The sequence below is a fragment of the Lepisosteus platostomus genome, chromosome 5 (assembly GCF_059453375.1).
Source record: "Lepisosteus platostomus isolate fLepPlt1 chromosome 5, fLepPlt1.hap1, whole genome shotgun sequence".
NCBI lineage: Eukaryota > Metazoa > Chordata > Actinopteri > Semionotiformes > Lepisosteidae > Lepisosteus > Lepisosteus platostomus.
Window position 1 is genome coordinate 37108993 of NC_142615.1, and position 13544 is coordinate 37122536.

A 13544-nucleotide genomic window follows, 5' to 3' on the forward strand; every position below is an offset into this window, starting at 1 on the left:
GCTTTTCCCTCTCTTGCATTTTTCCTGTCTTCTTGTGCTCGCTGACAACGACAGAAAGAAGAAAACGGAGAAACAGGCTTGCGGGCACATGATGGGCAGGGAAATGCTTCGTGAACACTTCAATGTGATTAGCAGAAAGTCAAATAGGCTTCGATTTCTCCCTTAAGAACTGTTTGGGGTGCCTGTAATCGAGTAAAGATTTACGGTCAAGGTATGCATTCAAAGGTGAAAGACCGAAATATAAATCCAGAAGAAGATGTATTAAAACATATTGTTTTCCTTGCGGTTTCCCCTGTATTTCATTAAATGTGGCATTGTGAAATCAGCCTGTAGCCCTACGGAATGCAGCCACTCTCCCGGTGACAGCGGCAGGAGCCGAGAGGATTAAATCAGAGCTCGAACCGAGAGTTAAAAAAATATGGGCAACTAGAACATAGATCATAGAACATTTTTATTAAACTTTCCTATCTGCTCGGCCTTACTGAAGTATTTTAGCTGCATTTTAGCTTCTATTTATATACTTTACAGTAGATAGTGTTTAGTAAGAGAAGAGAGATACAAGCGCTAAACCCCCACAATAACCAAACCTTAACTAAAGCAGGAAGATCAGTTTCTGCTCGAGACAGACGTTTTCTGAACTGTAAATCTCTGGCTGGAGACGCTGTGTGTCCGGACTCAGAGGTTGTATAAGAAAAGACTCGGAGAGCTGCAGGCGCCGCTCATTGCTCTGCGCTCCCCGTGCGGAATGCGCGTGTCCTCCCTCCTTCATTACCTTCATACACTCCTCTCAAACCATATCAAACTCCTGGAATATTTCGGTGAACAGATACTGGATCTTTCTTTCCGAGATCATGGGCAGAAACAATAAACACGGTGAAAACAGGAAGGTATTCTGATCGTATAGAGAAATGCGCAAAAATACATTTCCTAAAATCCAATAAAATCTAGTTACATTCTGATGCTATTTTGATGTATCTGAATAGTTTTGGCACAGTTGTTACAGCAAAGAGACAAATAAACTTTTTTAAATTTCATTCGAGCTGTAGTTTTGAAAATGTTTTTTCAATTCTCTAAATAATACAAACACAAACACCCGTTGTAAGCGTCTGACCATTGATATTCTTGAATTATAAGACCGTACACACGCTGGCAGGCAGTTCAGCGAATATGATGCCCCTGCAGGGGCCGAATATTAGACAGACGTATACATACAGTCATCGTGTGGAGTTTATTCCTCCTCTACCGCAGTCTTTGCCTCTTGTCACATTTGCGCTTAATTGTCGATTTTTTGTATAGAACACCGAATATCTTGAGGAAGCCTGTCAAGCGAAGACTGATGGATTATTGAGGTGCAAACACTGGTTCAAAATCAACACCCTCTGCTATTGCCGTTGTTTCTTTGATAATTTCTTCAAATTCCTCATCTGACCTTCAATATCGAGGGATATTGAGCATAATACCATACAAATTGTAACTTTCTTTTGATTGCCAGTTTTATTAAAATGCCATCCCCTTTTACAGTTATTTTAGATGTTTGGCAAGGCGTTATATCCCCCCTCTCACCCTCAGCTAAAATATTTTAAAAGTACAACAACATTACATTATATTGAACAGCGTTTATGTTAACATTTATATTCAAATTAAGGTAAATATACGAAAATATTAAAATAGAACTCCGGCGATCTGTTGTTTTTGCTTGACAAGTTCTCGAACAGTTTTGCATTGTTTTTTAAATTACTTTAGCTGAAGATGCAACGGGAGCATAAGTGAATTCTCCCTCACTCACTGGAACATATAATTCTATGGGTGAATACTAACTGCTTGCAAGTTGCCAATGTCGGTAATTATTGGAAATTCCCGGTAATGTTGACTCTGGTACTCAATTGTTTGAGTAAATATCAAAATAGTTCAGGTTTTGCGGAACAATTAAATTTTTGCGGTGATGATGTTTACTATAGGAAGAAGTGCGTCCCTGGGTGGGATCAAAAAACCCACCTGGGGATTAATAACCGAAAACGCTAACCGATTGCACCACAGAAATGCTTACACCTTGCTTTTTTTCATTTACATACTTTTGGTGAACAAAAAAATTCGCTCGCATTTCATCTTTCGCAAGCTGTATGATTTAAAAAAAAAACAAGTTGTTCTGCAAAGGAAATGAATAAACGCATTAAACCAAATCAAGACCTCTTTGAGTGTCCCAAATTACATGTTCTGTAAAACAAGACAGGAAAAAAAAAGGTACCGCTGGAATTCGGACCCAGGATTTCCTCTTTATGAAACAGGTCTTTTAACCAGCTTTACCACAGCACTGGCAGAATACTATTCTTATACAGGTGGGTACCCACCCTCAAACCTTTGTTCTCTCGCTATTTTACCTTTGCCTACTGCCCTGTCTCTCTCACACCTGAAGAAGGCTCCACGGGCGAAACGTTGTGTTCTCGTTCTTCTTTTTTTCAGCATGGAATAAACCTATTACCTATTCTTTACAGCCTCTTGGACACACCGCTCTGAGACATCTGAGGTCGATGTGCGCTGAGCCTGGTCGCCGAGCAAAATCATGCCCAAGGGGGGTGGCTCTCGTGACGAGGTGGCCGAGTGGTTAAGGCGATGGACTGCTAATCCATCGTGCTTGGCACGCGTGGGTTCCAATCCCATTCTCGTCGGTTTATGTTTTCGACTTGTGATCCGTTTCTAAGTCGGACTTGCTTTCTTTAGCTACTGTAGTAGAGCAGTAATATTTCTAGCGTTGCCTGAACATGGCTTACAGCAGTAGCTGACAGATATAGTCTCTTAATATTTAGGTTAAATTTATGCTTTGTACTGCTTTCACCTGATATTAATAGTAGTCCTGATGAACGATTTAGGGACATGGTGCATCTTGAAAATGTTCTTGTTAATTTCAGTTTGGAAAAGATGCACTCACCAGAAGCAGAAACTGGTCGTATCTGCAAAATGCGCAATGCAATAGCAATGTCTTGCTATGAGTCCTTACCTGTTACAGGAGGCGTTGTAGGACTTTTTTAGTTCAGAAAAAGCTATCAATTCATCTTACATTTCTACTCCATCAATATTAGCAATGCTATCTTTACTAAGCTCTAAATATAGCTCTAAATAAATGCAAATTTTAAAATACATTTTAAAATAAATGTTATTCCATATGTTGTAACTTTGTGGTATTTAGAAATGTACACTGTGGACTTTATTTCACTTCTTGTTCCTAAGTCAGATTTTTAGTGCTTCCGAACGTTATTTCCAACCTGGACTGACAGCTCACCCGATCTGTTTGTGATCCGACCATGGAGTCGGGGGCTGTACCAAGCGCACGTTCCTTCCCAATGCTGAGGCGATCATTCAGAAGATGGTTGTGAAGATAGACAAGCTTTGTCGACTAAAAAACAAGGCAGGATATGCAAGAATACTAATCACTGGCGACAGTTATGCTCTCTTACTATTGAGACTCCTACATTGCGAGTTTTTTTGAAGACTTTGAAACTAAAGGAAAGTGGAGACAAATGAAACGGGCACGGGCGGGGTGAACCCACTATCTTCGGTTTACAAAACCGACGCCTTACCACTTGGCCACCGCACCTTAGAGGAAATGTGGGAATAATGTTGTCCAAATTATTTTTTTCTGAATCTGGTTTACATCGCCTGGAGGCAGCAACAACAATAAAAGGGATACTTAACAAGGAGATACGCTGTAGCAGTGCGACTCCAACAGATTCTCCTGAAGAGGCTGGAGGTTTAAGCCAGCTCCTTAGAGCACTCGGCCACGTTACTCTCAACAGAGTTGTTGTTTGACCTAGTGTTTTTATAACGCGTGGAATTGACCGCAGCTTCGTTTTCTGAGATGCTTTCTCTCACGTGGTGAAATCTCGACCTCTTTGGCATCTCTGGCTATAGTTCTTCTGTAGAGCAGGCTTTCACACCTCTGCTTTTAGTGCCCTTGAAGTCATTTTATTTTTACAGGAAGACGCATTCCCTAACGAACTCTCCTGTTTTAGAAATGCTTCATAAGGCGTGTTTGATTCAACGGACAAACAGTATACTAATTGTACAATGCAGATTTATGCGGCATTCGTACTGGATTTGAGTGGGATTCTGAAATACTTCTTGCAAAGGTATTCAGACTTTCTTGAACCTATAATAAAAAAACAGACCTGAAACTCCCTAACTTCCAATCTCTGATGTTGCTGTCCTTAAACTCGGACGTGAAGTTCTGCAGACGTGTGCATAATGTCCTGTTTTCTTACAGTGTAGACATTTTGCTGTTCACGCTCCGCATTCATCTGCTTTGTGCATTGTTAGTCCGCACCTGTAACATGTAATGTCAGCCGTCCCCTGTTCTTCTATATCTCTAGCATGACTGCGTCCGGCTGCTCGGCTTTTGTTTGTAAAGTTTGAGCGAGCGCCCCGTTCAGTGTCACTTTGTCACTGTGGTCAGAAAGCATTCTTGATTCTGCTTGAGCTGCTTCATGAATTCTAGCGACTGTAAGAGCTCTTTCCAAAGTCAGCCCTTCCTCCTGCAGCAATTTATAGTCTCTTATGTGCACATTTTTCCACAAGTTGATATCTTAACATGTCAGTTTCCAATACTCCAAAGTCACAAGATTTAGCCAGTTCTCTTAGTGCAGTCACAAAAGCAACAACAGATTCGTCCTGAGACTGAGTTCTCTGCCTAAATTTATGCCGTTCCAAAACCACTTTTCTCCGCGGTGTAAAGTAAGCGTCTAAGGCAGCTACAGTCTGTTCATATGTACCTTTTTCTCCAGGGAGGTTGGCGAAAATCCGCTGCACGGGAGCCCCGATACAGTGCAGTAATGTAGCCCGTCTCACGGCATCCTGAGCTTCTGTAGATCCACTGGCTATTTAAAAAAATCTGTACGACTCCATCCATATCTTGTATTCCGTATACAAATACGGAGGTCCGAGGTTCAGTAGAAATGGTGGAAAAAGCTGAGCATAAGCAAAGCTTCTCGGCGCGGCTACCATATCTTCCATGGCGAAAGCTAAACGAAAAGTCCGAAAATTCAGAAGTTCGTTTCTACCAGCAAGAGAACTAAAATCAGCAGTGTTCCGCTCGCTTTGAGTCCGTTAACCACTCATCTCTCGTCGCCATAAATGTTGTGTATCTTAATAAGGAGACGTTTTCATATTATTTTAACTATTTTATTAACTACACAGATCACTCCCTTACACCATACTGTATATTCCCGCCTTCTACTCTCTCGTTCTGTTGTCTCGCGATGTCTACTCACTAAACTACATTTAGCATGACTTCTTGTTGCAGTTGAGCTCAAAGCTAGAGATGATCTCCATATTCTACCGCCGTAACTAATCCGAAACGTAGTACACAGTACACACTTTTTAAGTGAACTCAGGTTGTTAAAAAATTAAACCAGCGCCCTGTCACAGAAACGCACCCCAGTCTCCCGCGCAACAAGCGGGGGTACTCAGCACTATACTAAAGAGGAGCGCTTGTCTGCAGCTGAGCGTCAGCTCTGTTTACTGTCAGCAGTCATTTCCTCATTTCCAAATACTTTTTCACCTGCTTTCAGCTTTTAAACTAAACGCTCAAGAAGTAATTAATGTCAGTTGGAAGTCTGTTTCTGTTGTCTCAGCTCTTGATAAAGAAAAGCCGTGCATGGGAGACTCCCTCTCTGAAGAAGTTTGCAGTCACCCTGCGAGGGAGAAGAGCCATCAATCACCGAGGCAACCACTGAGACAGTTAACATTAAACACGTGAAATGCGAGATGTTGTGATTTTTTTCCCGCTTAAGGCTTCTATCGTTTCTACTCTAACGAGAAAGACCTCTTTATTAGAAGTGAGATTTTAACAAACGTCTCCAGGGTTAACTGCGACCTGAACGTAACGCGTTAGACCACCAGCCATCTGGCCTGTGGCACTTAGAGCAGTGCTCAATAAAAATGATCAAAAACCGAAAGCGCTTCTTATGCGGATCAGTATATTCCAATACCACTGGTTCTGCAGAAGAAATAAGAAAAGCCGAACTCAAAGCAGTGTGTTGCCATTACGGGTACTCTGCAGCTGCTTTAAGATCTACTCACACCGTGTTGCCATTAAGGCTACCTAGTTAAAAAAAAACTTATCGTCATCTTTTTGAACGTGATTATTAGACACCCGTTAAATCTCCACCGAGGTTTCTTGAGAGATCGTTCAGCGAGCGAGTATTAAAAAACTACGTCGCTTCCAACCTCTGCTCTCACTGTAAACTCGGACGTGATGTTCTGCAGAGTTGCAGTGTGCCTTTCCTCTTGTCGTATTCAAGAGTACTCACTGTGTGAGCTCCTCACTGCGTGTTCTGTACTCTACTGTGATTTAATTTAGATGATTACGTGGACTAGAGTGACAAGAACTACTTGAACATTTTCGGTTTGTGAAATGAAACACTAAATACACTACTGTAAATACAAGTAATGGACATTTAAAATAACCACAGTACAGCTAGAAGAGTGAAAGATAAAAGACTATTTAGGATGACATTCACAATAGACACAATAAGAACAGCACAACCGCCCGAACAGGGACTTGAACCCTGAGCCCTCAGATTAAAAGTCTGATGCTCTACCGACTGAGCTATCCGGGCTCTGAAAGAAAGTCAACACTGTCGGGATGACCACTGACAGACTTTATCCAGAAGCGACGGCACCACTCCCAGTAGAATGAGTGAGAAATACAGCATGACATGGGTAGTTAAGGGGCTCCCACAATCCATCTTTCCTCACATTACTGATTTTTTTCAATAGCATTTTGACCTTTTTTCACATTCAGATTTTTTTCTCATTTAATAAAATCTTTTAATCAACAACATTAAAATGCGACTGGTGCAATCAGCATCCATTTTTTCAGGATAGTCGAGCGGTTTAAAACAGCAAATTCACAGCTTCGTGTCTTTTAAGCTTTGTGTTTCACTCTCCAAATAGAGGCACGGGTTCAAATCCCACTCCCGACAGTCAGGCGTTTTACCCTGTCTTTTTTACCTGCCTTTACACTGTTTCAGTCTTGTTGTGCTCACTGACAATCACAGTACGAGGGAAACGGAGAAACTGCTTAGCAAAAACATAACAGACAGAAAAAAGCTTCGTAAATACGTGAATGTGATTAGCAGCAGTAAGGTATGCATTCAGGTGTTTAAGGCTGATTTATAACAGCAGCAGAAGAAAGGTGCAGCACAATGCAATTTGTGAGAATTCGCGGGTTTTTATGCTGCTTGGACTTCTTTCAAGCCTATGAAGTGACCCCCGTTTTATTTTCATTTTCAAACTTCAGAACCGAATAACAAAGAGGTTTCATGTGTGACAGCATTCCGTTGCAAATACCGTTTCCACGATGTATTCAGCGACGGGAATGAAATATTTAGTGCTGGCTCAAATGCGAGGAATTTCAGAAAAACCTGGAAAAGCAACGCTTGCAGTAAATGACAAATCTAAAGCGTGTAGTCAGCATGAACAGAACAACGCAATGCTCTGTAAAAACGATCTGAAGCCGCAATTACTCTTTTATCTCGGGCAGTTCATTCCGATACGATGTTTCCGCAGAATAAATTAAATGCCGAACTTGCCAAGCAAGTTTAATACTTGCTTGTGAGCCCTAGATAAATTGGCTGCTGCAATTTCAGCAAGCGGAGTTCTGCTCAGCTGCCTGTAGTACACATTGCTGATTCCTTTTGTGAGGGCACGGGCAATCTTTCAACGATAAGGCTGACGTGCCTGTCGAAATTGTGTTTCCCTTTCACTGTGTTGTATTTGCCCTACTAGTACAACATCAATTGTGATGTCATCATTGCCCATTGGTTTGTCTTGTTGTCATTGTGTATTTTACATTACAGGAACTGAAAGTACTGAACTGAAGGTACTGAAGGTAGGAACTGAAAGTACAGACTGCTTTAATTATAAGAAAGTTTTTTTTCTGCTGTTCTCTTTCCTGATGTATTTGAAGGCTATTGGGCAGCAAGGATTTATCTTCCTGAACTCTCTATATAAGATATGGGTCCATGATCATCTTAGTTTAGATGTACCTTTTAAAGGTGGTATTATTCTCCATTGTTCAGCCTTCAGACATACTTGGAAAGTTTTAGGCACAGACATAATCTTTCTTAATCCCCTTTTATCCTGAGGTGACGTCCCAGACGAGCTTGCCCCCTGGGAATATTCACTGTGCTCTTCAGGATTTTTTTCTGATTCTACACAGATTTTTTCTCCTTCAAACATGTCACCACTGTCTGTGCTGCCGTGTGCAGCCCATGCATCTTCTGTATCTCCTGATGAACTTCTGAGCTCTGTGTTGCCTTCCAAACTATGTCTCTCACTTTGACTTGAAATATGGACTATAGATTGTATACTGTCATCTGGTTTTGAATCCTTACCAATACTCACCTCCTTCTGCGCCCTAAGCACTTGGATTCTTACTTTTTTTCTATCTTCATGCCAAATCACTGATAACCATTTCCTGTTGCTGGAGCAATCCTCTCCAAGGACTCTGTTTGACAGTGTTGACCACATATTGTCATGCCACTTAATTTTTTTTTCTAGCTTAAAAAACTTCAGAAATTCTTTGATCTCATTCCCTACTCCACCAGCCACAGGTCTGGCCTCCTACTTCTCTGTCCTCCTTTAACATGTGGCATTGCCAACAATCTGAAAAATAGGGAACACATCTGAATGAAGTGGAAACATAATTGAAATTCAACTCCCAGTGGATGTTAATAGTGTAGGAGTGCAACAGATGTACAAATCCATTCAATGTTTTTATTTCTGTGTTTAATTTTTGAGGGACCCTATATTTTGATATAGCATCAATCACAAAACAGCATTCTGTCAATGTCACGACCACCAGCCAACTGGTGGAGATCAACATGTGTTAATCCACCACCACATGCTCTACTGTGCGGCAAGCAGCACTGTTTTAACCATTCAAACCCACTTCCCGCTACTCGGTATTGAGTCTTCTCTTTGAGAGCTCTACCTCGCGTTTACTCTGAATCTCGCTTACTGGTTATGGACTCTCTTTTGCCTCTCGACCTTGGACCTCGCCTGACGTTCTGGATTGTTCGCCTGTCTCAATAACTACTTACATCTGCACAGGATCTGCATACCTTTTCACTGAGGATTTCTGACAGTCACAGCCACATAAAAAACTAGAAAAGAAGTATGTGTTTCTTAAAAAAAAATACCCCCCAAATTGTTTTTGTTTTTTTTAAAGTCAACATATCTGGGTTGTGTTTGCAAGATTTTTAAAAATTGCAAAGTTTGTGTGGGTATGATTGTAAAAAATCAAATCATAACTGAAGAAGGCTCCATGGTCAAAACATTGTGTTTTCTTCTTCTCTTTTCAGCATGGAATAAACCTATTACTTGTTCCTTGGAGATTACCATGTGCCAATAAGATATGATCACTGTATTGACCATATACAATTTCTTGCATTAGGAATTCCTATTTTGCATACCACAGCTTGCTCTCCTTGAGACACACATACAGGGAGAGAAGCTGGGGGTCAGAGCACAGGGTCAGCCATTTATATGGCACCCCTGGAGCAGTTGGGGTTAAGGGCCTTGTTCAGGAGCCCAATGGAGTAGGTGTCACGCCCTCTGCAGCCAGAGGGCGCTCCTTCTCTGTCCTGTCCCTAGTTTCCGGTCTGCTGTCCTTCCGGTCTTTCTCTTTCCCTTGGGCTATATATTTCCGGGTCTTGCACTCTGTCCTCACTCAGCATTGACGTTCGGATGTCCTGAGACCCGCCTAGCACCAGGTCGCCCCACGTCCGCTCCCTGAGGGCATAGGTTTCTATACGGCATTCCTGAACTCTTTGCACTAATGAGCCCGGGCCTTTTTCCCGTCTTGCCGCTACACATATGGGTCTTTTTCCGCTCTCCTGCTCCCCACGGTGAGTCCCTTTGGACGTCCGTGACAGTAGGATTCCTCTGCCGACCGTGGGATGTAAACCAGCAACCTTCCAGCCACAGGTGCAGATCCTTAGCCACAGAGCCACCGCTCTGCCAAATGTGCCAATTCTTTAAAGGAAGTCCAAAAAAATGCTAATTTATTTTTAAAAATAGTTGCTGTAAATAACATCAGTGGCTATTGAAGAGTACATACAAGCACAGAGACAAGTTAATAAACTTGGAATGACTACTTACAGCTCTGGAAAGACCGAAGATATTGTTTCCGGTTGTTAAGGAACAAGTAATAGGTTTATTCCAGGCTGAAAAAAAAAGAAGAGAGAAAACAATGTTTCGGCTGTGGAGCCTTCTTCAGGTGTGAGAGAGAAAAGGCAGTAGGGAAAGGTAATGTAGTGGGAGAACAAAGGCTGGGAGGGAGGAGGAGTGAGAGATGGGAGCAGGGGACAGAAAGAGAGGGCAATCAAGAGGTGTGAAGTCAGAATAGGTGTTGAGATGTGTGAAATACAACTTCCAATGAATGGAGAAAATTTAGTAGAATAGTAGTCTGTTGTTTAGAGAAGGGGGAAGGTGTGATCCTAGCTGCAGGATAAGTTTGGTTTCGGTAGTCTTTCTAATGTATGAGTTCAGAAAACCATCTTTGAGAACACAGATGGAGAGATTAGAGTGGTCATGGCCATCAGAGGTGAAATGAGAAACAGTGGTTTTTGGAGAGATCTTCAATCTTCACAGCCCTGACATGTTCTCTGAAGCGGTCTCCAAGTCTCCTTCCTGTTTCTCCAATATAGAGAGAAACTGGGCGCTTACTGCAAGAGATACAGTAAATAAGGTTGCTGGAGGTACAAGATGCCATCTGGGTGATCCAGAATTGTCCTGAGGGGCCTTGAATGAGTGTGGTGTTGGATGTGTACTTGCAGGCGATACAGCGAGCTCTGTTGCAGGGGAAAGTACCTGGTGTGGATGGTTGCTGAGAGCGGTCAAGGGAGCTGTGAACACGAAGGTTGCGCAGATTAGGTGATTGGCGATATGAGATGATGGGGTGGTCAGAAAAGAGGGCCCCAATGGAGGGATCATCCTGTAGGATGGAAAAGTTGTCGTTAACAGTCCTGGGGATAGGAAGTGTGTTAGGGAAGCACCAAAGGAATGCGGTTGTTATGGTGGGAGTTCCTGATTGGGTTGATGGTCCGAGGGGTGTTTTTGGCTCGGGCAAGGGCCCTGTCAATAACACTGCTGGGGTATCCTCTGTTGATGAAAAAGGAGTAGATTTTGAGGGTTTGATTCTGGAAGTCGATGTCGTTGCTGCATATTTGTTGTAGCCGAAGGAACTGTGAAAAAGGGAGAGAATTTTTAGTATGTTTGGGGTGAAAACAAGAGATAGCTGTGTGAATCCGTGGGTTTGTAATAAACAGAAGTGGAGAGTCTGGGGTAGTTGATGGAGAAGTTGATGTCCAGAAACGGAAGAGTAGTGGAAGATATGTTAACCATATATTTGAGGGACAGGTGGAAGTTGGTGAAATGGTGCAGGAAACACTTAAGCTGATCGTTGGAGCATGTGGCGGCACTGACGCAGTCATCAATATATCGCTTGTAGAGGTCAGGGACATAGCCAGTGTAGGAAGCGAAGAAGAGTTCTTCTACCCAGCCAACAAAGATATTGGCATAGCTGGGTCCCATTCTGGTGCCCATGGCAACTCCACTCACCTGTTGGTAAAAAAGATTATTGAAGGAGAATATGTTCAGTGTGAGAACCAGTGTTTCTGGTTGTTGTCCTTTAATTGATCTGGCACCAAAACATTAATCCTAAACAGTCAAACAAGTCCATGTGATGAAAACCCTTATGCTCTTTAATGTTTTTTTACACACTAATTTCCCCCCCTCCCACTCATCAGCTTTTGGATGAGAGATTCTGACCACTGTATAAGATCAGAAGCAGTAGAAGAAACGGGCTTCTTTTCTGCTTATTTAACACACTCCTAATGCAAACAACACATTACGAGTACAACGGAAAGGTTGCACCAAATGGGATCAAGCAATTTAAAACATATGTTCAGGGTACAGGAAAGTTGTTATAGAGATGAATGGTATTCATGAAACAAATAATGTTGCAAAAAACTTTGCCAAATGTCACAACCCATTTAACATTCATCAGACAGGTTAATCAGTTGGATATCTCTTAGGTTCTAAATGCACTTAACGGCTGTATAATGCAAGCAAAAGAGTAAAAAGAACAGTAGTGAACTACAGTTCTTACAATAATAAACAGTCATTTGATCTTGTGAATGATCTATCATACACCCTTGAAATGATGTTAAAGATTTGGAAGTTTGCACAGCTTGTAGTCTTTCTAACTCCATGAGACACACAGACAGGGAGAGAAGCTGGGGGTCAGAGCGCAGGGTCGGCCGCTGTGCTCTTGTGCCAAACAGGTCATACAAAGACCGCCATTCCTTATATCTTTCCCTGAACCTGTGCGTCACTTCCTCACCTTCCAGAAGCAAAATATCGAGCTTCCACACACCCTTCCCCACAGTAAAAGCTGTTGGAATAGAAATTGTACATGACAGCAGACAATGGTCAGAGAAAAAAAAACAGGGGTTAGGCCTGCGGTCGTGCAAGTAAAATCACGTATCAAAACAAAATGCGTGAGGCTTGGGTCCCATTAGACTAGTGCCATGTGAAACCTGCCCTCCCCTGACTATGAAGTTTGAAGCCATCTTTCAGTTTAAAATCTTTACATAATGTTTGCAATAATATTGATGATTTATCAAATTGGACCCGTCTCTCGCCCCTCATTCTGCCTTCTCTTTCTAAAAGAGAATTAAAATCCCATCCCAGTCAATATACTCAGTTCCTGAATTAGGACATATCTGTCATGTGAGCAACTCAGACATTCATGAAACCCAGATACACCACCAGTGCTCTCCCTGGTTTCACTACAAGGTGCTGACGTACCTCTACCATCTTATTTTTAATTAGAACAGCTATACCATCAGATTTATTTTCTTTGGACCCACTCCAGATTGATGGGCCCAATGTCCCCAGTTCTTCCATATCCTTATGGCAGTTTTTAAAGGGTAACCCACACTCCTGTAACAACACAATATCAGCATTTACCTTCCTCACAAATGATAGTATATTCCTTGCCCTTAACTTGGAGCGAATGCTTCTCACATTTATGGACACAATATTAAGAGCCATACTTAAAGTAGGACCAGGGGAGACTTAAAGCTCTGGCTACAATCATTCAGTAGGTGACACCTACCCAACAGGCCTCCCCCCCCTTTTGCTTTAATTGTCTCCTCCTCCACCACCCCCACAATCCATAGGATATACCTCCACCTGCCCTCCTTGAGTCTCTGGTTCTAAAGCTTGGTCAGTAAGATCACATATATTGGAGACATCTAAACCCATGGGAAAACCTACCTGAGGACTTGGAAAATGATCTTCCCTCACTCTTCTGCTCAGAGTTAAATCATTTTCTAAATCTAATGTCTCTTTTAGACTGCACCCTGTGTTCTGTACATTTCATTTGAGCACTTTCAGTCTCCACAGGTGGCAGGCTATTGGAAGAGCATTGGTCTTCCCAGTTTTGTTCTATTTGCAAAGGAATTTGGACAGTCTTTAAA

At 42.2% G+C, this 13544-nt stretch overlaps 1 non-coding gene across 1 annotated transcript; it reads right to left on the reverse strand.

The window, feature by feature from the left end:
- Nucleotides 1-6538: 6538 nt before the first annotated feature.
- On the reverse strand, nt 6539-6611 carry trnak-uuu (transfer RNA lysine (anticodon UUU)). The gene has a single exon. It is a non-coding gene; the product is annotated as a tRNA-Lys (tRNA).
- Between the last annotated feature and the right edge of the window lie 6933 nt (nt 6612-13544).